At 41.9% G+C, this 26202-nt stretch overlaps 1 long non-coding RNA gene across 1 annotated transcript; it reads left to right on the top strand.

Moving 5' to 3' along the window:
• The first annotated feature begins 3500 nt into the window (after positions 1 to 3500).
• On the top strand, positions 3501 to 25634 carry LOC135362662 (uncharacterized). The gene is made up of 2 exons (XR_010407607.1): positions 3501 to 22977; positions 24414 to 25634. It is a non-coding gene; the product is annotated as an uncharacterized LOC135362662 (long non-coding RNA).
• The last annotated feature ends 568 nt before the right edge of the window (positions 25635 to 26202 follow it).

Raw genomic sequence — 26202 nt, 5'->3', positions numbered from 1 at the left:
TTGTGTAACTGCATCCCACCTTCCCTCCTAGATGCACTGCCCGTGATGCTAGAGGGGTCAGGTCTCCCCTGGGCCTGGGCACCTGTCTCCTTACACCTGCTGGCGGCACCACTCCAGCAATCCACCCCCTTCATCTGGCCTCACCAGATTCCCCTGTCTTCTGGTCATTCCCATCAGCAAAAAACAGGCTGTGAGTTCTTTCTGAGAAAAACTTTTTAAGAGTTATCTGTAGTCATCATTTCCTCTCTTCTGAGTCTCTTGAATGAACATAGTGGTGAAAGAAACGAAAGAACTTCTTGTATTGAGGTGCATTCCCCACACACCTCCTTGGGCTCGCTCATATCAGGCTCACATCACTCAGGTCAAGGTCTCTAAGCTTGGCTCTCATTTCACTTTCCTGCCAGCCCAGCCACAGTTGCTGTAAATAGCATTTTCACTCAGTTTCTAGGCATCATGGCTCTGCTCTTCCTTCCAGTGTCCTCCATGGGCTCCCGGGCTTGTTCCTTCTCATTTCCCTGACTCTTAGTGTTGGGGTGCTCCAGGCTCCACCTCCTCTGTGTCTACTCTCTCATCCACTGTTCTGGTTTTGCATATATATACCCCTAGTTTGTGTCTCCAGCACGGATTTCTGTCCTGGGTGCCACGGTAGTATCTCCAATGGCCTACACCCCACCTTCCCTGAAAGCCTGACAGGAACCTCGGGCTTCACGCATCAACACTGAGCTCCTGCTTCCCTCTACACCCCTAAGCCCAATCTTCTGAGTCTTTCTCACCTTTTGCTGGCTTAAGCCCCAAACCCTAGAATCATCCTGGACTCCACTTCCCTTTACATCCCTGTCTTGTCGCCTCAGCAGATCCTGTTTTCTCACCTTCGGAACGTACCTGAAATCTACCTGATTCTCATCTCCTGCACTGTTACCACTGGGGCTCAAACCACGTCATCTCCTAGAGCACAACAAGAACCTCCTGGGTTAGTTTCCTGGGGCTGTCATCATAAAGTTCGACGAACTAGGGGACTTAAAACAACAAATTTACTCTCTCCCAGTTTTGGAGGCCGGAAGTATGAAATCAAGGTGTCCACGGGGCTGCATTCCTTTCCAAGGCTCTCGAGCAGGATCCTTCCTTGTTTCTTCCAGCTTCAAGTGGCTTCTGACATTTCCTATGCTTGTGGCCACCTCGTTCGGGTCTCTGCATCTGTCTTCACGTGGCTTCTCCCTGTGTCTCTCTGTGTCTCCTCTCCTCTTCTTGGGCTAAAGAACCCACCACAAGTCCAGGATGATTTCAACTCAAGATCCTTAACTGATTACATCTGCAAAGACTCTATTTCCAAATAAGGTCACATTCTGAGGTTCTAGGGAGGCTGTGCATTTCGGGGGACACTATTCAACCCACCCCCATCTCCTCACAGGGCTCCCCGATTTGCTTCTGGCACCCCCTGGTCTGACTTCAACCCAGCAGCCTGAGCACATCAGTTCTCTATGGAAACCCTGTGAAGGATCCTGTTTCACCCAGGGTAAAGGTCAAAGTCCTAATGGCCTATGAAGCCTTACTCAATCTGGTCCCCTCATCACCCCCTATCTTCTCTCCCACCCCAGCCCTCCCCCACTCTGGCTCCCACCCCTTTGGTTCTGGCAGTGCCCTCTACCTGAACACTTCCTTGAATCTTCGTGTTTGCCAGACACACATAGAACATTTATTATCTACCTTTGCCACTTGCTTCCCTTTCTGGATTGTTCACCACTGCACTTATTTTGCCTAGAACATTGTAGCTGGATAAACGAAGAGGAATCTTCCAAGCTGAAATGGTGTATCTCAAATTAAAGTATCCTGGGCTGTGAATCCTCCCGTTCCAAGAGAGCCAGTTCCAACAGCCCTTCCATGCATTCTAGGTGGAGAAGGGATGGGTCAAAAACTGGATAAAGATGAGTAAGGAAAAGGACAGCAATATACTTGTAGATGTAAAACACGAATTACCAAGGCCGAGTTGGCTGTCAGTAGCAAAAGCCATAGAAAAATGCATGCGTGCCCTGTGACCCAAGTTCTGCTTCTGGGCCTTCACCTTGAGTCATGATGACACACAGTGTTAAGGTACCAGGATGTTCACCAGATTATTCTTTAATAAAACCAAAAAGTTGAACACCATCTAAATGTTCTGTAGTAGGAGATCATTGAAATAAATTGTGTATGGATTTACCATGCCACCAGTAAAAATCCCTATATAATAGCGTGAGAAAATATTTATAACATATCGATGGGAGTAAAATGAAATTTAAACAATGCCTGATGGTATTTTAGGTACATAAACTTAATATGAAAATAAAACAGAACGTGCATCAAAAAAAGAGAACTGGCTTTACAAAATAGTAAAAAAACCAGACAGGTCCGATTAGTAGTATCAGTGGGAGTTCATAGAATATACTAGAAAATCAGCAATTGGATGTTGGCATAATCTTGAACACAGAAACATCATTAGGTTGGCACCAATTTGGAAGAAAACCACCTAACCTGAGGGTCATCACAAGGCACCGGGTTAGACACTAAGCAAACTCACTTGGGATGACAACCCCTGCTTTAGCTGTAGTGATGTGCCCATGCTCACGTTAGGGCCCTTATGGAGGCAGCCTGGTAAGCCCACTCTGGGGCCCCAGGGCACCCTGGAGAAGGTCCCTGGTGGAAACCTGGGTAGACTCAGAAGACGGAACAAAGGAGAGGTTTTGGTCTGAATGAATATCTCCGCTTCGCCTTCCTTCTGAGCTCCTCCCAAGGTCTTTCCAATGTGTTCACCTACTGCTTTCTCTCTGGTTAAATGCATCAGTGTTGGTGGTTCATTTTATTCTGCCCCCTAAACCGATCTGAGCTGCTGCTAGGACTGCTCCCGAGACCAGGACCTGCTTTTGCATTGAATTGAGTTGTAGCAATGGTGACGGTCTAATGCAGTCACCCAGCAGGCTGAGGGGGAGGTGGCCCTGAGCAGGAGGCAGTGTGGGACCCGGGCCTCGAGCTGAAGAGCAGTATGATGCAGTCTGGTTGCTTCTTAAAAATACATACATCAGAAGAAAAAAAAAATACATACATCAGGAAAAAGCCCTGAAATGCAAAGCACCAACCTATGAGCAGACATTGTCTCTGAGTGTGATGATGAAGCTTTTATTTTCTTCTTTTTGTTAACTGTAATGGCTATTTAAAAAAAAAAATGACCATGTGCTGAAGAATGTGGTAGAAATATTTCCAAGAACAATGAAGAGAGACTGAGCAGCACCTGAAACTAATATAACACTGTATGTTAATGGTACTTGAATTAAAAAAAAAAAAAAAAAGCCTGAAAGCTAAAGCATTATAGGGGAAAAAAGAAGGAAAGAAAAAAGAAAAGAAGGAAAGAATGAGAGAGTGAGGGAGAGAGTAAGGGAGGAAGGGAAGAGGGAAAGAAGGAAAGAGAAAAGGAGCGAGAGAGAGAGAGAGAGGGAGGGAGGGAGGGGGAAGGAAGGGGGAGAGGACTGAGCATGGAAAACAACAGGAGAAAAAACCTAATGGGTCATTACAGCAAACGTGTGAGTGAGGCCAGGCTTTTGTTTAGAGAAAGCTCATATGGTGTGGAAGATAGCAGACCTGGTTTGTGAAATCATCCCGGGGGCTTTGTCGTGCTCTTCTTGGTCTTAGGAGAGACCCAAGAGGGCTCAGCGAAGCACAACTAATAATAGAATTAAGAAGATGAAAGCAATTTGGATTATTTAGCCTAAAAGAAATTAGGGTTTAAAAACTGTCTTAAGAGGTTCTAGATGAAAACACTGATCAATTGCGAACCATTTTCACAGAGGATAGAAGAAGAAATGGCCTTAAATTGATTAAGAGAGCTTGAAGAAGAGATCCTTGCCAGGGAGGCTGATGATAGCTTGGCATGGGCTGATAGTGGGCTAGCTCAGTGCTGGGAGGACTGAATATAAGAAACACCATCTGTCCTAGAAGATCCAGGGACACTTTCCAGAAGGTTCCTTGAAGTTCCAATCCTGTGATGTCTTGATGAAGGTATAAACTCACCTAATCTGTTCCTGAATGAGCTATCCTGGAACTCGACGTGTCTGTATTCTTGGCCAGGACTGGTCTTGGGAGAGCTGGTAGCCATCTGTGTGATGGGAGGGCTGGCTGCCAAAATACCATTCCTACCGCTGAGTCATGCTGTCTGAAATCCTACCAGGTGACAATCATTCTTTGGTCATCAAGAGCCCAATGGAGTGTGAGTGATGCCCTTATGGTTTTCTTTTTTTCTTTCTTTTCTTAAGTTCCAGAGGGAATAAGTGTGGAGGTTTTGAGATAGCCAGCTTAGAATTTTCTCTCTTTAGGGATTGTTAAGAAAAATTATCCAAAACTTAGAAATAAGGCAAAGGGGCATGTCCTCTCAGTGTCATACTGAGGCACTGTTTGACATGCTCACCCAAGGATTATTTAATTCTTGAGAATATACTTGTGTTTGACTAAGCCCAGAAACAGTAGAGTTACATGTTAACTTGTCGATTTCTGTCCCTTAGAAAAAATAACCACAAAGGTTATGGTTTTATTCCCATGTAGGCATTAACCAGTTTTGTACCTAACTGAGCAGTGATTCTAACATTCTGTTTTGGGTCTAAAGGTCGTCACTTCTGCAAATGCTCTTGGAACCATCTTTCTTATCGTACTGGTTTGCTCATTAATAAGTTAAATACATTTTGGACACATGTATATATTTGTGTGAGAGTCATGAGTTTAACTTTTTGAAAATTATGCTTTGATAGGAAGGAGATGAGATAACTGTAGCACAGTAGCTTTAAAGAGCACGACGTTGATTCTCATCTGGATAGAGGTTTGTATGTCATTCCTTGAAAGAGAGGGATTCCTTAATTCTCAGGTAATCCATGATTAGCCAGCCCTTGGTGAGCAAGAGGGAATTGGATTTTTTCTAACCTTAACAGAGGTGTTGGGCTTTTTTTGTTTTTGATTTTTTGATTTTTTTGTTTATTGTTTTTTGTTTGGTTTTTGTTTTTGCTTTTGTTTTTGCTGAGAGCTTTGGGTGAAGCCAGCACCACCAGAGTGAAAAGGGATTCTGAGTGATAGAATGCTTAGGATTCTGATGGGTGCACCTGCCACATTGGAGAGCAAGATTTCAGAGGCAGAGGGATTCAGGGGAAGTCCAGGCCCTGGCACCATCATGGGAGAAGGTGACTGAACCTCACCGGAATACAGGAGTTAAGGCAGAGAGTGGCTGGGAGCCAAAGGAGGCACCTGTGGGAATGTGGAACCCCTCGCTCATGGCGACAGACTCTGGTGGTGGCAGCAGTGCCACCTGCCCAGTGATGCCTGGTGACCAAAGAAGCCAGTGGTTTAGACCATTCCGGGGATAAGAGGCACAAATGGAGAAGTCGGCCGTGAGAGGCCCAATCATCATGAAAATTATTTGGGTGACACATGGGCAGAGTGTCTACCTGAGGTTGCTGCCTATCCTGTCCTAAGACGCAGAGACACAGGTAAACCTTGGATGCCAACCTCTCTGGTGTTGACATCGCATTCTAGGCCTTTCTCGGAAAACAGCCCCTTCTGTCTCAAAAGGGTCCACAGATGGGGCAAGCTGAGGACATCTTCCCAAGCCATAGAAAGCAACACCCAGCCCTGGGAAACTTTGGACCTGCAGGGCTATATTTCACTCTTGGATGGCAGTCTGCAGATTCTTAAACTCACTCCCTAGCTCCTACCCTGGGGCTGCTATTCTGCTCCTGTTCAAGGCTCAAATGCCACCTCATGCTGCTGGTCCCAACCGGGGAGTCTGAGCCCCTCAGAGGCATCTCCCAGATAAAACCCAACACCACAATTCCTCACACTCATTGTATGGAGTGGTCTCACTCCACCGGGCTCTGTCAAAGCTGCAAATTCCAGATTTCTCTCTCTTGTGTTTTTGAACCTATTTGCTTTTGATTATGGTTTGGTTTTGAAAGGAAGAGTCACACACGATCCAGCTCCCTGTTTTCTTTCTCAGATGGAGTAGTAAAGCTTATTTATAGTGGAACTGTTTTGTTTTTTTTTTTTCCCATTATGGCATATTTAATTTTATTACTCTATTGCCTTGCACTTTGAATTACATAGGGGAAGCAATGCATAAAAGAATATTCCGTTGGTTTTCTTTTTTTCCCCTCGTGTAGTTGATTGTGGAAAAAAGGATGTAGCATCCTATTAGTCATCCTGTACCATGATGATTTTTTTGCCTGTGACCAACAAAATTACATTTTACACTTGAATGAACTCTCTAAATGGACCCTTTTCTTCAACATATGTGGACATAAGATTCAAAGTATGGCCAACCCCATGCATCACATCCAAAGTCCATTTCAGCTGTGGTTTATGATTCTCTCCAGGAATGCAATATGCTGCAGAGCACCATGGTTTGGGCTTCTGATGAGAAGTTTGAGCATGCTATTTATTTTGTTCTTCTGTCTTTCTATTCAAACCATTTGAAAAGATCACTGAACTCTAGGTAATTTGGGACAGCCTTTGGTTACAGTCACCTTGGCTCCTTAGCTTATTTCTCCATCACTCTGGTCTTTGCTTTCTTAGGCTTGGAAAAAGGACAAGGAAAATCTCTCTCTTTGGAACCAGCGAGGTTCCTTAATTGCTCAAATGGGCTTCTGAAAGATATGGTTGTATTTCACGTGAAGCTTTTTCACATGTTCTAAAGTCTTAGGTTTGAATCCACGTTTCTTACCATTTTTGACCATGTTTTCTGACTATGTTTTCTATCATGTTAGACCAAGTAGGTACTTCAATGAGATGCTTCTACCTCTGTTGTTTCGTTTCTAGGAGAGAACACGGAATCCGAGGGGAAGGTATTTGCCATGCTCGAAATCCCCACAAATTAGGAGAAAGACTGATCGAACCCTATTGTTCTGTCTCAATTTGTACAAATGAAAGGAAAGTGGATTTTTAACAACTTGTGATGCTCTCCAATAAAGAGGTGGCAATGCTGAATATCCCAATTTTCTGTGTTCATTGGCCCCTCAGTTGCTTTGGAAAGCATCCTACGGATATGGAGAAATCAGAACCTTGGTATACTGCTGATAGGAATGTAAAATGGTGCATCTGTTTTGGAAAACAGTCTGGCAGTTCCTCAAAAAGTTAGACATAGAGTTACCATGTGACCCAGCAATCCCACTCCTATATATGTATATAAATCCAGGAAAACTGAAAAACGTTTGTCCACACAAAACTTATACATGAAGGTCCATAGTAGCATTATTCATAATAGTCAAAATGTAGAAACAACCCAAATGTCTATCAACCAATGACTGGATAAATAACATGATTATATCCATACAGTGGAATATTATTTGGCAGTAAAGAGGAATTCTAACAAGATATTTAAACCAAAAATAAAAATAAATCATTAGGGCAATTTTTTACTTCAAATCAAGGAAGGATTTATATCTAAACATAATAATAATGATGATGCTTGTTTGTTTATTATAGTTACTAATCTGCATATCTCATGATAACCTCCAAAAATAGTTTTTATCATTCCCATTTTCAGACAAGGAAACTGAGGTTCAAAGAAATGTGATACTTTCTGAAGTCTCCCAGTCGTTCTGTGTGCCAAGTCTGGCCTTCTTACAGTTTCTGAAATGTGTGATGCCCTTGACCTCAGGCTGGCAGAGTAAGTTGGGGTTAGGGGTGGAAAGAACCCACTGCAGTGTGGTTTTCGTGTATTCCAACACATATTTCTTCAGGTGAAGAAGCAGGCTGCATAGACACATGCAGTTCTCCATAGTTCTTCATAGTACACTTCTAGTCGGCAATCGGAGAAAAGATTCAGTAGTTTTGCACCTGCACCCCAATAATAAATGGGGGGACAACCCTGAATTCATGGATAAAAGGAAACTTTCTAATATATTAGTTCAGTCATTCCAGTTTCGCATGGGTAATTCTTTTCCCATCCGTGGCTTGGTCTGGGTCAGAAGCTAGCTTCTTGGGTCCACGGGTGGAGTTCTTCTAGTCCGGTTTCAGGAGCCAAGTGGCTCCTGGTAGGTCCTGGGTTCACGCCAGTGGTTCCTTCCAGCCACCAGCCTCCCCCGGCACAGCAGCCTGAGTTCCTCTGCCTGTACGGACCCCAGTCCTGGCCCCGATGTCCCTGGCCTGTTTGAAGGGTTTGTTCCTGTCGGACTCTGCCAGGCTTTGTACCGTTCCTGACACTTTAGCAGTAGCTTGAGTGCTTTGTGTCACCTCTTTTTCTTCGGGCCTGTTTGCTTTTGAGCTCAGCTGTGTAACAAAATTCTGTTGTATTTTATTCAGTATTTCCATTCATTTGGAGCAGGACATCTTTCCTCATCATCTCAGTCTTCCATGTTGACCAGAATGTTTACATTTTGACTGTTTCTTTTGTGGCCTTATTGTTATGGACTGAATGTTTGCATCCCCCCCCAAATGCAGATGTTGAAGCCTCATCCCCAAGGTGGGGGTGTGAGGAGGCGGGGCTTTGGTGGGGGGGTTAGGGTGGAGCCCTCTCCTAATCTCCTTCACCCTATTTAAAGCTATTGGTCTTAAATTCCACTTTGTCTGATCTTCGCATTGCCTCCACTCTCATTTTGTTTATTCTTGCCTGATATAGTTTCCCATTTCTTTCTTTCCAAGCTTTCTTTGTCATTTCATTTGGCTGTTTTTCATAAATAGCATGTAACAAATAGTTCTTTAAAACTCTATTTCAGATTGTGTCGTTCAGTGGAGGAATTTAATCGAGTCCTATTTATTGAGATGTCTGATGTCCTTGGTCTTCTTTTTTCTTTCTCGTTTTTTTTTAATGCATGATATTGGCCAGGCAGGGGGATCTTGGATCACAGCCTTACCTCTCAAAAGCCTTAAGCCTGGCTCTACTGCCTCAGTGTTCCAGGTGTTTCCAGTGAGGAATCTGGTGTCATTCGAATTCTCTTCCCTATGTAAATAATTTGTTTTCATTCTCAGGTAGCTGGCATTTGGGAATTTACCAGATTACATCCAGGTGTGACTCTTTTTTTGCTTTTCAAATTGTCATTATTAATCTTGCTTGGTACTTGAGTTTACTTCTGGTCCAGAAATTGTTCTTTATTCAGGTAAGGAGTATTCTGCTTGTTTTTCAAGTTTGCGTCTCCATGTCATTTTTCTCGAACTCCTAATGTTCAATAGCCAATATTCACCCAGTATGCAGTATTCTTGAATCTATACTCCCTACCTCTTCTGCTTCATTTATGATTTTCATTTCATTGAGTTTTCAAGCTCTGAGATCAGTCAGTTCATTGGTCATTCAGATAAACTTGTGCACCATTATGAGAAAGTTCAGGATGGAGGGATGACTGTTAGCATGCTGCACTTTTTATGCTAGTTTGCTTGGGAATGGTTTACACCTGGAAAGCAGCAGGATCCCAAACCTCTTGATGGGGAGACTGCCTCAGTCAGGGGTTAGTTTCAGACTCCCAGGCTGACCCCAGATGGCATTTCAGCCTGCCAGATCCCAGGATGATTCCGGCTTCTAAAGGAAGTAGCAGTGCTGATGGTTTTTGAAGTTGAGTTTATTCTTTGGCCCAGTTGGGTATTTCCTGGAATCACTTCTTTTTTCCCTTTGTACCCTGTTTACGGGCCCACCCACTTGCTCTCATCACCCTGACGTGGGTCCTGGGTATTGTTATCATTTGTCCCCGGGTCAGCTTCCTCATGAGCCTGTGAGTTCCATTTACCTTCCCCCCTCAGTCAGCTCAGGCTGCTGTAACAGAGGACCACAGGCTGGGGAGTTTAAACAACAGAAATTTATGTCTCAGTTCTGGAAGCTGGAAGTCCAAGATCAAGGTGTCATCAGGTTTGGTTTCTTTTGCGGCCTCTCCTTGGCTTGCAGGTAGCCATCTCTTTGTTGTGTCCCCACGAGGTCTTTCCTTTGTGTGTGTACATTCCTGGTGTCTCTTTGTATGTCCAAATTTTCTCTTCTTCTAAGGACACCCATCAGATTGGATCAGGGCCCACCCTAATGACCTCATTTAAACTCAATTAACTTTTTAAAGGTCCTGTCTTCAAATATAGTCATATTCTGAGGTACTGAAGATTAAGGGTTCAACAGGTGAATTTGGGGGACACAGTTTAGTCCGTAACACACTAGCTTGGTGTAGGCTTTGTTGATAGATGTTCAACTAACCAAGTAAAGGTTAGTTGAGAGCCTGAATGAAAGTCCTCCATTTGTTCTTTAATCATTTTGACTTTCAAGCAGGTTGTGTTGCATAGGATGGCACCATATGCTCTTTTAAGATAAATTAAGTGAACTATCTCTTTACTGTCTTTTTTTATCCTTAGCCAGTAATATTTTGTGTAAGTAACTCTATAGTAGTGTGAATACATGGTCCTTCCTCCACCCCCCCCCCCTGCAAAATATCCTTCTATTGCATGGTAAAGAAAAAAGTTCAGTACCTTAGGGCAGATTCAATCCACAGCCTCCGCACTGTATTTCTCGCAACAGGCCTATGTGTGGTTTGTCTGTGGGGATTTGAATCTGTGTTATTGCATACTGGATTTACCTGCCTTGGGAATTCAGTTCTTTTTTCTTTCTTAGCACTTTCTCTGTCTCATCATATTTATTTCCATGCTCTGCCCCAAGCTCTGACAAACTTGAATTTTTCAAAAAGCACAGAGATATGCATTATACTGATTATGGCAGTTATTTGTGGTCTTTCTAGTTTATAATAATGAAAAGCTGGAATTAAAATTTTTTTCCTTTGGCTATTTTATTCTTTTGCAGTCTTCATTTTTATATTTTGTTTTTGGTCTTTTCATTGAGTTTTTGATCTCTGAAATAGCAATTTAAAATAGCTATCCAATGGTATATGTATCCACAACAGAGTTTGTTGCCAAGCATACAAAATGAATGGGTTCCTTATTCAAATGTTAAATGCCTACATACAGAGTCTATGTATAGAACTGAGATCGAGATCTGGAATTGGATTCTACAATGGATATCATCAGGATGACAGCTTCCAGTGGACTTAGGATTTCATTGAATTTAATAGTCCATCAATGCTATCTAATAAAACAATGTGATTCTTCTCAGTGAGTGGTCTCAAGAGCCAAGGGAAGTTCATGTCTTGGCCACTCTGAACTACTTGCTGTGACCCACACTTTCCACACTGGTTCTTTTCTGGCTCATGAGCATGACTTTCCATCTGCTAAGAACACTCTTCCTCTCTTGACCACTGGGAAGCTGTCCCTGATCCCAAACTAGCCTAGATGCTCTCTAAGGGCTTCCAAAGATCCTGAGCATGTATATGCTGATTTGGAAGTGACTGTTGATATGTCTGTCCCTCCTTTTTGGCTAAAGGTCCTTTCTGTGCCATGGATGTCTTTGGAAGCTAATGAGGCCTATGAATCATATCTTAGAATCATTTTTTAAATGTATAAATTAAAACACATTGAGTTCTGCTTCAGGGCAAGATGGAATAAGCACATTCCACTCTGTCTCCAAGCAGATGCTGCTCTAGGAGTTGGTAGAATGGTGAAGACAGAATCTGAAGTACCCCTGAACTGGTGGTGAGATATCATTTTCCCTTTCCAAAACCATCCAGCCTGGATTCAGCACAGCCCAAAACCCAGATGTACGCACTGGTGCCAATAGAGCCCCAAGAGAAGCACTACAGGGAGCAGAAAGGAGGTCTTCTAATGTTTAGAAGGAGTGGAGAAATCCCCTATATAGTTTTGTTTTTTTCTCCTCTCCATTCTCTTGCAACTCAGCCCCCCAAGCAATCCTATGGAGTCAGGGGCATGAGAGCTCTCAGAAGCCTAAAACTGAGGGAGGAAAGTCTTACCTCTGATCAGAGGAACTGTGGCCCCAACAGCATGGGGAAGCAAACCCCCCGAGTTTTTTTTTTTTTCTCTGGGTCCTCCCACCGTTCGTCCCTGGGTGCAGATATAGTTATGGGACATGCATAGAAGAGCAGGCTAAGTAAAGCCCCAGATTTCTGGCCAGAGGACCAAAAAGTTGAGCCTCTGGGAACTGGAAAGTACCAGAGAGAGGGAAGAGTTAGAGAAAGCAACCTCATGAAGTTGTTAATAAACTTTTGGGCTCACCCCTGAGATTCACAAGAATAGACCTGACCCTAAATAGCATTGCTTTTGAGAACTGAACTACAAATAAGATCATTGCCCAGGTTATGGACTGGCCACCTACTAATGTGCACAGAGATAGATCTGAAGTCATGGAAAACAGAACCCATAGAAGACTGGTTGGAACTTGTGGCCTGAATTGAAGCTGGAAGATTCTCTGTTTAAAAAAAAAAATAAAAAAAATCAATGCTCTCCATAGGATTTGGTCTAGAGTCCTAGAGTCTTGTAAAATAATCATCAAATATCCAGGATACAGTTAAAAATTACTCAGCACATATGAAGAATTGGGAGGAATCTGTTTGTATGGGAAAAGACAGTCAACAGAAGCCAATGCTTAGGTGACACAGAATTTAAAACAGCTGTTATAAAATACCCCAACATGTAAGGGCAAGTATTCTTAAAATGAATTAAAAGATAAGAGATGTAAGATATAAAGAAGGGCTGAAAGGAGACTTTAGAATGGAAAAATACTATAACTGAAATAAAAATCTCACTGTATAGGCTCATTAGCAGAATGGGGATGACAGAGGAAAGGGAAAATGATATCTCACCACCAGTTCAGGGGTACTTCAGATTCTGTCTTCACCATTCTACCAACTCCTAGAGCAGCGAATTTCAATATAGACCAATAGGAATTATAAAATCTGAATCATACAGAGAAAAAATATTAAAAATAAAAAAGAACAGAGCTTCCTCAACCTGTGGGAAAACACCAAAATGTCTATCTTTTCATAGGAGTCCTAGAAAGAAAAGATGTGGTGTACAGAAAATGTTTGAAGAAACAATGGCTGAAAACTTGCCAAATTTGGAGAAAGACATAAGCCTACAGACTCAAGAAGTCTAGGAAACTCCAAATGAGATAAACCAAAGAAATCCACACCCAGACACATCATTATCAAACTGCTGAAAACTGAAGGAAAAATATATTTAAAGATTTTTATTTATTTATTTTTGTGAGAGAGAGAGAGTGAGCATGAGTGGGGGGAGGGGCAGAGGGAGAAGCAGACTCCCCACCAAGGTGGGAGCCCAATGTGGGACTCGATCCCAGGACCCTGGGATCATGACTTGAGACAAAGGCAGACACTTAACCAACTGAGCCACCCAAGCACCCTATTTAAAGCAGCCAGAGAAAAACTACACATTAACTTATAGAGGAGTGTGATTTAAATAGCCATAGATTTCTCCACAAAGAAACAGAACATTTTTAAAGAACATTTTATTTATTTTTTTTAATTTTTTTTTAAAGATTTTATTTATTTATTTGACAGAGAGAGAGATAGCGAGAGCAGGAACACAAGCAGGGGGAGTGGGAGAGGGAGAAGAAGGCTTCCTGCTGAGCAGGGAGCCCGATGTGGGACTCGATCCCAGGACCCTGGGATCATGACCTGAGCCGAAGGCAGACACTTAACGACCAAGCCACCCAGGCTCCCTTAAAGAACATTTTAAAAGAACTGTCGACCCATAATTCTATATCCCATAAAAATTCCCTTCAGAAATGAAGATGAAATAAAGACATTCTCAGGTGACGGGAAACTAAGAGACTTTGGTATCACCAACTCTATTACTAAAGGAATTCCTTCAGACAGATGGTAAATGACACCAAAAGGCAAGCTGAAACAACAAGAATTAAGAAAAAAAACAACAGAAATGGTGAATACCTGGGTAAATATAATACTCTTCATCTTTTAAGTTTTTTAAGATATATTTTGGTTAAAAACAAAAATTATAACATTGTTTAGTGGGATTTTGAGTGTATGTTGATGTAACAAATACAACAACCCAACATGAGGGAGGGAAGATAAGGGAATGTATGTGGTGTTAATATATCACTTGAAGTGGTAGATACTGACTTTATATAGACTATGAAAAGTTAAATATGTATATTTTAATCCCTAGAACAAACACTTAAACATTACACAAAGAGATACATAGTAAAAATGCAATAGATAAATTAAAATAGAAAACTAAAAAATGTTTAAAAGAGAAAAGAAACTAAAAGAAAAGGGAAAAGCCAGAAACTAAAAATAGACAAGCAGAAAACAAATAATAAAATGGTAGCTATATCCAAAGATATAAGTAATTACATTAAATGTAAATGCACTAAAGACACTAATTAAAGCACAGGTTGTCAGAACAGATTTTTAAAAATGACTCAATTATATTTTGTCTATAAGAAAAACTCACTTCAAATATAATGACCTAGGTAGTGTAAAAACAAAAGATGGAAAATATATATCACTAATCAGAAGAAAGCTGTGGTGGCTGCAGTAATATCAGACAAAGCAGACGTCAGAGCAAAGAATACAAAGGGGCAATACCTAATGACAAAAAGAGTAATTTATCAAGAAGATGCATAATCCTAAATTTGTTTACCAAATAAAAGAGCTTGAAAATACATGAAGCAAAAACTAACAACTGAAAGAAGAGATAGACAAATCCACAATAATAGCTAGGACTTCAACATTCCTCTCTTGGTCATCAGTAGAACTAGCAGACAGAAAGCTGACAAGGGGTATATACTATAAATTACTGGTGTGAATTGACATTTACAGAATACTACACCCCAAAACAGCACAATACATATTCTTCTCACGTATACATGGAACTGTCACCAAGATAAATTATATCCTGTGTCATAATAAAAATTTTTAAACAAATTTAGGGAATTGAAATCATGCCAAGTATGTTCTCTGACTATAATGGAATTAGACTGGAAGTCAATAACAGGATGATAACAGGAAAAATTCCAGACCCTTGGAAATAAAACAGTACTCTTCTAAATAATCCATGAGTCAAAAAGGAAGTCTCAGGGAAATTAGAAAATATTTGAATTGAATGAATATGAAAATATGTATCAAAACTTGTGAGATGCAGATAAAGCAGTGCTTAGAGGGAAATTTACACAATTAAAATGCTCATACTTGAAATGAGAAAGCTATCAAACCAATAATCTAGCTTAAGAAATTAGAAAAAGAAGAGCAAAATAAACCAAAACAAGCAGAAGAAAAGGAATAATAGAAATAAGAACACAAGTTAATCAAATTGAAAACAATTTCAAAACCAAAACTTGGTTCTTTGTGAAGATTAATAAAATTGATAAATCTCAAATGAGAATTCTAGAAAGAGAGAGAACACAAATGACCAATATCAAGGATGAAAAATGAGTTATCACTACAAACTCTGTTCATAAATTCAACAATTGAGATAAAATGGACAAATTCTGCAAAAAAACACAAACTACCAAATGTCCCCTGAGATGAAATATAGATGAGTAGCCCTAAAACTGTTTTTCAAAATGAGTTTGTAGTTAGAAACCTTCTGTTTTCTAAAATCTCCATGCTCAGATCATTCTAGCAAATTCTACAAAATACTGCTAGTGATGGTTCACACTAGCAAATTCTACCAAATATTTAAAGAAAAAATACAACAAATTCTACACAGTCTCTTCCGGAACATAGAAGGGGAGGTAACACTTCTCAAATAATAAGGCCAGCATTAGCTTGATACTGAAGCCAAACAAAGATGGTACAACAAAAGCAGAGTACAGAGCAATACCCCTCATGAACACAGATGAAAAAATTCTAAACAAAATATTGGCAAATATCTAGCATACATAAGCACATGAAGAGCTGTTCAACATCATTGACCATTAAAAGCAATGCAAGTTAAATCCTGATGAGATATAACTACATGCCCAGAATGGCAAAATAGGATGCTGAAAATAAAAAAAAAATACTGGCAATACCAAGTGCTCATGACAATGCAGAGCAATTGGAACTTTCATACATTCCCAGTGGGAATGCCAAATGGCACAGCCCCTCTGGAAAACCACTTGGTGGTTTCTTATAAAACCAAAGACTTACCTATGATCCAACAGTCCTACTCCTGGGTGTTTTCCCAAGTGAACTGAAAACTTAGGTTCCACAAAAATCTACCTGAGTGTTTATAGCAGCTCTGTTCATATTCATCAATATCTGGAAACAATCCAAATGTCTTTCAATAGGTGAATGTGTAAGTAAACTGGGGTACATCCCTACAGTGGAATACAACTCAGTTTAGCAATAAAAAGGATGAACTATTGACACACATAACAACTTGGATGAATCTCAAAGGTGTTATGCTGAAAGAAGCCAATCTTGAAAGTTCTATATACTGTATAATTCCATTTATATGAACTTTTTGAAAAAATAAAACTATAATGACAGAGGCAGATCAGTCTTTTCCAGGGGTGAGAGGTTAGTGAAGAAAATGTTTTGTTATTTTTTCCCCACCCAAGTTCACACACCACTTGGGGAAGAGGGTCTGTGGGCCCCAAGTTAAAAAACCCATCCTATGCTATATATTATATAGAAATTGTCTTTTTTGTTTGTTCTTCTATGTCCTGTGCCTACTAGAGTGGACCAACTTATGGTAGGCACTCAATTATCTGGTTAATAGAATAAATGAGGCACCTGGGTGGCTCAGTCGGTTAAGCATCTGCCTTTGGCTCTGGTTATGATCTCAGGGTCCTGGGATGGAGCCCCACGTTGGGTTCTCTGCTCAGCAGGGAGTCTGCTTCTCCCTCTATGCTCTCCTTCTCTCTCAAATAAATAAAGTCTTTTTAAAAAAAGAGAATAAATGAATGAACAATTACGAAAGGACAAACATATAACAATATATTGAGAGACTCCAGAGACTTGAAGAAAAATGGACCCATTTTGTTTAACCCAATGTATGATCACTGTTCATAATTATGAATTGGACTGTCTCTAATAACTCCTCTAACTGTACTTTTCTGGTTGGGCCACTGACCAAGTTTTGTCTGGTGTTGTGGAACCTGCACTGTTGCTGAGCATCTCTTGTTTCCATCCTGTAGAGGGAACACAATTAAGTCCTTTGTCAGAGTTATACAGCTAGGGGCGCTTGGGCGGCTCAGTTGGTTAAGAGACTGCCTTCGGCTCAGATCATGATCCTGGAGTCCTGGGATTGAGTCCCGCATCGGGCTCCCTGCTTGGCAGGGAGTCTGCTTCTCCCTCTGACCCTCCCCCCTCTCATGTGCTCTCTCTCTCTCTCCTTCTCTCTCTCTCAAATAAATAAATAAAATCTTAAAAAAAAAAAAAGAATTATACAGCTTGTTGTCATCAAAGATGATAGATAACTGTCCTAAAGGTACACATTGCAATTTGTGTTTGAGATTTCTCAGGCCCTGTAGGACAGGATTTGGTAGGTGCAGAGCTGAGGCCATAACGAGATTCTGTCAATGGGTGTCATCCAGGCTTAGCAAGGAGTCCAGGGTGAAGGAGCAGAAGTGGGCAAGCACAGCAGGGCACTTTGCATGAGAGGGCATCAATGGGAAATTGATGGGGCCCCATAAACTAAAGTTGGTGTTAGAACCAGAGAAGCCCTCCACACCCCCAGCAGTAGTAAGAGCCGGTGAGAACAATCACCAGAAGGTTCTGGAAGAGTTGCACAAACCTAATGAGTTGCTACACTTTACTGACCCTGTCATGTACCAGCAGTCTCCTTGGTGGTCCTGGCAGGGCATTCCAGACCTGAATAAAAGATTGGAAAAGGCTAATATCTTATTTCATTAAGTCAAGTCAAGCCATTTTTACTTCTGTGAGCAAATGTGGTGGTTGGTGCTCAGTGACATTGCTGGATGTAAGATCCACCATTATTTTATATAAGAAAGGAAAAACAGGGGCGCCTGGGTGGCTCAGTTGGTTAAGCGACTGCTTTCGGCTCAGGTCATGATCCTGGAGTCCTGGGATCGAGTCCCGCATCGGGCTCCCAGCTCAGCGGTGAGCCTGCCTCTCCCTCTGACCTTCTCCCCTCTCATGCTGTTTCTCTCTCGCTCGCTCTCTAATACATAAATAAATAAAATCTTTAAAAAAAAAAAAAAAAAAGAAAGGAAAAACACTCAGTAGACTGACGGGTGCCTTTAACAACAGTCCTGACTGACCTATGAATCAATCACAGCAGAGTTTTTTGAAATTAATCTTCATCTCTTCTGAGAAATTTAGCAAGAAACAGATATCTCGGTGACAGAAAGTAACACAGCTTGCCTGTCTTTGTTGGTATCTTCCTTTCTGAGGTTTCTAAGGCACTTGGTTGTTCCTTTGCAAGAAAACATGGACTTAATGATCATTCCTTTGTGACAAATATTCGTTACTAATACCACATTTACATCCTACTGTTTGGCTTCTGTGCCTTTCTGAGTACAAAATAGCTTGTCATTTCAATGCTGAATTATGGTGAAATTTTTTTTTGGAGAACATTTCTAAATGGCAGTTAAGCTCTCGGGTTAAACTAACAGATGCACATGCCTCACAATCGAAGTGAGGACAGTGCGAGAAGCTACGACCAAGTGGACACAGAAACAGAGGCAAAGGCAGCGATATCATGACCACCACCACTTAGATCAACGGCTAAGGCACTGTTGACTGAGATGCATCTGGATTCCAGAGATGTTACATTGTGAAAAACTGTGCATCTTAGAATCAGTAGAATACAATGATTCTGTCAGATTCCATGATCTGGGAGAGAGTTCTGTATCCAAGATGTGTTTCTTCGATGTCCTCTGTTTGCCGGGGAAACTTCTGGGCCTACAGTGGGAAGCCAGCTAGACAATTTCCTTGACTGCATGGAGCTCACACTGAGTAGGGAGAACATGTGATACATGAATAACCAGAAAAGTAATCCATTGTTTTCAGTGCAGTGAAAGAAACCGATGGAGCCGGGATAGAGCCTCAGGGAGAGTAGGGTCCAGGGTGTGTCGTGCATTTCTGATAAGTCCTCTCCAATCCTGCTGATTTCCAACTGAGTGGACATTTGGATTTTGGTCTCTGAGAGTCACTGAGAGCCTGCAGGGTGATTGCCTGCCAAGGTTTACCCAGGACAGAGGGGTTTCCTGGGATATGGGAATGGTAGTCCGGACACGGGCAGTCCCAGCCACACCGGCACAGTTGGTCTCCCTACAGGGTTCTAACTCAGTTTCTTTTTGGTTTAATATTTGCATTACTATCTCCATATCTAGTGAAGTTTGATACTAAATGTACAACTGTGACTTATTTTCTTCTACTTCCGTCTCTTCTATTTTCATAAAAAGAGGTTAATTTGATAGATAGGACTAAAATCTTATAATCCCCAAAGGCATTCAGTCAGTCAACAGCACTGACTTAAGCTCCTACCTCAGGTCCTGGGGGTGCTGCGGTGATGGGGTGAGGTGGCCGCGAGGAGGAAGAGCGCCTGTCTGCAGATGGCTGGAGGAAGGTAGGGAGCATCCACCAAGGACTCCAGGAGTTGAGAGGAGGTGGGTGTCTGATGATGCACAGGTGAGGAGGACAGGGGAAGCTGCCCTCTGTTCGTAATTTTCTTTTACTTTAGATGAACAATACGCACCAAAGGCTTCAAAGAACAGCAATTTCCTTTGCCTTTGAAATGAATTAAGGGCAAAAACAACGCCATGCTTTCATGTTAGGAATCATTTTGGTAACGTAGTGTGGCTTTCTGTTTTGTAACTAAAAGACTGGCTGAACTCTGGACTGCAAATGCTTTCATGACTATATGAAATATATACTTTTTTCTCTTTGAACCAATGGAACGCATATTCTTGGCTTTCCCTTCAAGCAAGGGGCCCCCACGTGGAGAAGCCATTTTCACTTCTGTGAGCAAATGTGGTGGTTGGTGTTCAGTGACATTGCCGTCCTTATTAGGGTTCGCAAGCCCTCAGGGAACTTCGTGTTTGATCTCTGCCTTCAGCTGTGTGATTCCTTTTCTTGCCCCTTGCCCCTCTCCATTTCATATCCGCCTCATATCTCTTAAACACATAGTTCCTTCTTTAATGGCTCATTGCACTGAATGCCGTGGTCAGTCTCAGAAGCGCTGTCATCTGAACAAAACCCCCAACTCTCCACCTGATCACTGTTGTTTAGTATTATTATTTTTTTAAATATGATAAAGTTGTCATATGGAAATGGGGGCCTTGATTCCTTAACCTCTTTGCCAAAACTAGCTCACATATGGCCAGGAAATAGAATGTAGGTATGAGAATGTGTGTGTGTACACGCTCACGTGTGCGTGTATGCATGCACTTGACGTAGTATGAAACCAAAAAGACTTAAAGTTCAGTAAAATTGGTAATCGATTTTTAAATGAGGTATGTTTTACGGGTTGATGTTATTTGAAAGCTGAACAGCTGATGTCAAAAATAGACTTCCCATTCTTTCCAAAGTGTGGCAAAAATAACCACATGCCTTTCTTGGCCTCCCGGCTCTCACCCCAGAGGGTTTTCTTGTATAGGAACCAACAATGCCTTGGATGGAAACTCGGGATAGGCTAGTCATTATTTTAAGATTTAGGAGATTGCAGATTCTTGGCAGACTTTGGTTGTTTTTCTAGAGTAGTAGGCAAGTAGTTGGACAAAAAAGCAAGAAGCCGATCCATGTCGCTGGCTTTGGGCTCTTTGTGAACAAATGAGACAAGGTGAGTAGCTACCCTGATCTTCCTGCCCTTGTTCCATGAGGAAGGGTTCTGGTGGCTGCAGCCCTGGTGTGTGGATCTTGGTCTCTTGGAAAACAATGGGACCCTTCCCCTTTGCCTTTAGGCTTGCCTGCCACTGGAGGAAGACCTAGACGATGTTTCTCTGGTGCCAGCAAAGCCCATCGAGGGGTTAGAAATAGTAGCATTGCTTGTGGAGGGAGAACAATCACTCCATTGTCAGATTTTTTTTTTTTCACTTTTCATCCAAACGCTGGCTGCTTTGTAGCACAGTTGGAGATACTGTGTTGAGGAGCCTTTGCTCATGGCAACGTTTCCTCTGTTCGCTTTCTGCTGCTTCTTGCGTTGGAAAATTCCATCCTTTAACACTGGGATTATATGTCACCATTGCTGAAATGATAGACAGAGTTCACTTAGTTTGCTGCAAGCATGAGAGACAGCCAGAGAGAATGGGAGAAGCGTAGCATTCCCTTGTATAAAGAGAGGATTGAACAAGGTCAGTGAACCAAAGAACCAGCAGGTCACAAACCCTCAGGGGGTCATGAAAATCTTCCCGGGTTTCTTGTCTTTAAGAGCAAAAATGATGCCTGTTTAGATTAAAAAAAAAATTTTTTTTAACGTATTTAAGATTGACCATGATAATTGAGCTGGAGAAGTATTTGAGGGCTCATTATTCTTGTTTCTGTACTTTGGCATGTTTTTGAACATTTTAATGATAGGAAGTTTTTAAGAAAGTATTTAAATACTTCTATCTTTCATTCCAGAATGATTCCAGAAGCACTGAGTGGGTATCAGATATCCATGCGTGGCAGGGACAGTGGCTTAACTGAACATGCTCGTGAATTGGCCTCGGTCAATTTAACTGAGCTGAACCCCCAAAGCTTCTAACCTGTTTACAGTTTCAAATGGCCTTTAGTCTTAGCCATATGTTCTTTGGTCCATATCTTGAATGGATCATTTGTTAGACACTAGAAGCATTAGCAACACAGATGCTGAAATTAGTGTTATTAATTCAGTAAATTGCCTGATGATAATCTTCTCTTTATCTGAAGATGATCTTTTTCTCATCAAAATCTATCCCTCTGAAGATGCCCCTGGACTTCAGAAACTAAGTGTTACAGAAAGAAAAGACAGTGACAGTTATGTCTAATTTTGGTTTTCATTGATAAAGAACCAATGATTGTATACAAGTGATTATAAATAGCAGAAAGTCGATTTTCTAAGCACAAAATAAGGAATTTCAGACATGAGGTCATGAAAGTGATTTTTGATGCCCCAATTCCTAATTAATTTCAACCTGTACTTTAATGTGAGCACCAAACAGCTAACACAAAATACTTCTTTTATTGACTTCCTCCCTGTATCTGGTGGCCTTGGAATTGTTATCATGATATTTGTTGTCTCATACTGTTTCCTAGTGACCTTTGGGCACAGAAATGGTAGAATTTTCTAGAAATAGGGCGTGTGGGCATCTTGTAAAGTTTATGGGTTTTAGACACACACTCCTGAAATTCTATGTTAATCCTCACATTCAATTAAAATTTTAAATATATTGAATATTAGAGTTTATACCAATAGGAGATTTATGATATACATGGATGAAATAGAAAATATTTTTTACTCCAGGTCTCTTCTTTTTATAATACCCTGTACTGGACATCTTCTGTGCATGTCTCTCACCTCCTGGCCCACCTTTGATGCCAGCAATTGCTGACAGGTGGACCCAGACAGTGCCTTGTTTCAGCTGCACCGTGTGTCTCTCTTTCAGCCCTGGGCTTCTCAGAGACTGTCTCCTGGTCTCCTGAACATGCCTGTACAATCTAGAAGTTGAATGGGAGTCGACACCCCATGAAAACAACCTTCCAAAAGGCAATTGAAGTCCATGGGATAATGCTTTCCTTTTTCTTCCCTCAGGCTGAAAATTCCAGTGTGCCTTCTACACAGCTTCTTAGAAGGATCCTCACAGGAGACGAGATGGATCACGTGGCCACCTTCTCTCCTTCTTTCTTTGCTTCACTCCCTCCTGTCCTTGACCCCTGTTTGCTGGGATCATGCTCCAAAATAACCTTCCTGTACCAAAGCCCTTGTCCCAAGCTCTGCTTTCTGTGAGGAACCCAGGCTGGACACTAGAATAATGTGCTAGAATTAAGACATGAATGTGGATGGCTAAGGGATTGGTTGGGTTGTATATCTCTATGGGTGGCATTCAAAGAGAAGTTTGGGAAACACTGGACCAGATGTCTGTTGGAATCAGAGCATGTAAAATGAGAATTGTCAGGTCCCCATTCTACTCTAACAGGTTTGTGGGTGTCTGAGTCTACCATGAAGAACAATAGAAGATCCCCAAGGCTTATCAAGCCTGTTCAACACCTGTGAGTAAGTATGACATCCAGGGGAAGCAGAGAGCAAAACAAAACCAAATGTTTCGCAAACATTCAGAGATCCTCCAATCTTGGGAGTCTTCTGCACTATTTCTGGATCTAATCCTAAAACTGCAAGTGATGCTGGCTTCTTCCAAGGAAATTGGTGACTCTAGGGCATGGTCTCTGCCTACAGGTAAAGGTGGAGGAGACCCACGGAGGGCCTCTTTGCTTTGCTCAGCTAGGTTATTGGCTGGACGCTCAGGATTCTGAAATCTATTTACCTCTCTGTAGCCTTTTTGTACTGTAGCATCTAGGCCAGTGGTTCTCAAAATGTGATCCCTGGGCAAGACCATCTTTTTCTGAAGGCAAATTTTCCACTAGGGGCAGGGTGGGGGGTGGGAGGAAACTAGAAATGCCATTTCTTGGGTCCCTCCCCAGATCTCCAGCAGTCTGTTCTGACAACCTTCCAGGTGATTCTGATGCTGGCTTAAGTTTGAGAACCACTTCCCTGGACTTTTTCCTTCTCATCCGGGTTTGTGTGCTTTGGGGCCTTCAATGTTGATTTCACACTCGTTCCCGGAGAATGAGCCCAGGAAACAAAAGACGCCTTGATTAGTCAGGAGGAGAAAAGAGGCTAGAACTGTGTAGGCAGCTACCCAGCTTATAAGCAGATCATATTCTGGACTTTGGAAGTCAGCTGTTTGGAATGTGAGCTGTTTTCCTAGGAATGGTAGAAAGGTTCCCACGCCAGCACACAAGGCATATTTAATCCTGAATCTAGCTGAAATACTGCTTTGTCACAATGAAAAAGAGCAGATCACAATGCTTCCGTAGTATTAGCAACCACTCAAAGCAGAAGAAAGTGATAAATGAAACACAGAGATAGTATTTTATTTTTGCTCATATTGGTGGGTTAAGGAAAGATGGATTTGGAGGCAGATGACGAGGTATACATGGGGATTTGTCAAGACTGAAGGAGTTGCTGGCCTTTCTCTTTAGAACGTCATGATACTAATTCCTTTAGTTCGAGTTACTTAAATGTGGTTCTGGACTGTTCCCCACCCCCCTTTTTTTTTGAAGGCAAGTTTCGCACTAGGAGAGTGTAAAGAATTCTGAGAAAGTTGGCAAGAGTTGAAAAGGAGAGCGGAAAGAGTAAGGGGATTAAAGAGAATGTGGGTGTGCTTTCTGTTAACGCCATCATCAACAGAGACAGAATTACCGACGGGGTCAGGATTCTCCCCCTGACAAAAGAGGAAAGAAAGCAGACAAAAACTGACTGCACAGTTGGTAAACCGATTTTCATTTTGATAAATATTTACGAATAAGTAGTTTCATATGAAAAAAAACAAAACAAAAAACACCTGACCACATGGTTTGAGAACTTTCTCTCTCATTGTATTGCCTTGAGACAATCACATTTCCCGTCCCTTGTCCCTTCTCTGACTGCAGATGGGCAACTGACCAGAGACCTTGACAGTGTCCACTGATGTGGCGTAAGAAGGTGATCTGGACCACGCTGATGTCCCCCTTCCTCCTCCTAGGCATCGAAGTAAGGAATGCCCAGAGCATTTGTTCAGTCTGCAATGGGAAGAGGTATATGGCTAGCCATGATCACTTTACATGTTTTCAAATCAAATGCTTCTAGCTAGGCTTTCTGTGGTGGCTAAAATCCTTTCTTCCTGGATTCGTGATGCATTTATTAACCATTCTATTTTTGTATCATATGAATTATCATCACTGATGGTTGAATGGCTGGATTTAGAGAAATGTGATAGCCCTAATGGAATTAATTAATTGAATAATATTGCCTGACAAATGGCTCTGTATACCAAAGAGGGCTTGAGACTTAATTACTGATGCCATTTATCTCTCTATTTGCACCCCAACAATAAGCGACTCGTTTCTCATTAACGTTGGGTCATTTTCCAAAAGGAAGAAAAGAGGCCAAAATATCAGGAAGGGGAAAAAAAATCGATGTCTTTGTTCCCCACCTCATTATCCTGATAAATCATAACAGACTCTGTTAATTAGATGGGCAGCCTTAACTGGCTGACTCCTGTCCAACAATTACCTCAGAAAGAAGCACCACTGGGAACATTGCCTTCCCTTGGGAGGAGATGAAAGGAAGTCTGTAACAAAAAAAGGGATCGTTTCCCCAGCCATGCTGGGGGGGTCACAGTTGTCAAGGCAAATTTTGAGACCGAAGGGCGGAACCCATTTCAGGGACAGTGCCTGTGCATTATGGTGCCACGGGGTATCTGACACTGCCTTCCTAATCTAAGGCTTAGGTGATGGTGCTCGGTGCCTCCAACTCTCCTGGGGAGATTAGAGCCTAATTAAAACGGGGGAACAGGTGTAAGAGGGCCTGATTTGATCTGGCCAAATTAATTGCTGAGATTGGGCTTGCATTTGGTAACTGGAAACAGTGAATTAACTATCACCGGAATACAGCTAATCCCTCGGTCTCACCGCGACTGTGTATACAACAGACTGAACTTGCTGGGAACACAAACACAGAGGGATTTGAAGTGAAGGTACGACGCATCCCTGTATAGGAAAGGCTGGACAGTGAGCCTAGCCACAGAGGGTGGCCATACATCTCAGACTGCCTGCCTGGGATAGTGCTGGTTTATGCCTCTTGTCCCTGCAAAATTATTAATAGTGCCCCTTTCCATTCTCAAAAAAAGAAAAAAATGTCCCTGCTTGGACAATAACTTAAATGGTTACTGTATTTCAATGTCAATTTCAAGCTACTTTTTTTTTTCTTTACCAGAAGAGGGGTGTTATAGGTTGGAACTGCATTCCCCCCAAAGGTATCAAAGTCCTAACCCTCAATACCTATGAAAGTGAACTTATTTGGAAATTAGGGTCTTTGCAGATGATTAAGTTAAGATGAGGTTATTAGGGTGACCTCTGATCCAATATGACTGGTGTCGTTGGTAAAAGGGATATTGGAATATCTGGACACAGAGGCACACAATGCACATAGGGAGAACACCATGTGACGATGGGGCAGAGATGGACAGGGTGCTTCCACAAGCCCAGGGGTGCCAAGGATTACCAGCAAACCAGGAAAAGCTGAAAGAGAGGCCGGGAATAGATCCTTCCTCACAGCCCTCAGAAGGAACCAACACCGTGGACACCTTGATCTCAAGACTCCCGCCTCTAGAACTACGACCCAGAACGTTTCTGTTGTTTTAAGCCGCCCATTTGTGGCGTTTGTTATGGCTGCCCTAGT

This window comes from Mirounga angustirostris, unplaced genomic scaffold, assembly GCF_029215605.1.
Source record: "Mirounga angustirostris isolate CCGP_5_RB_7025 unplaced genomic scaffold, mMirAng1.0.hap1 SCAF_1, whole genome shotgun sequence".
NCBI lineage: Eukaryota > Metazoa > Chordata > Mammalia > Carnivora > Phocidae > Mirounga > Mirounga angustirostris.
Note: the sequence above shows the minus strand (reverse complement) of the source record. Positions and strands in the feature narration are given on the sequence as shown.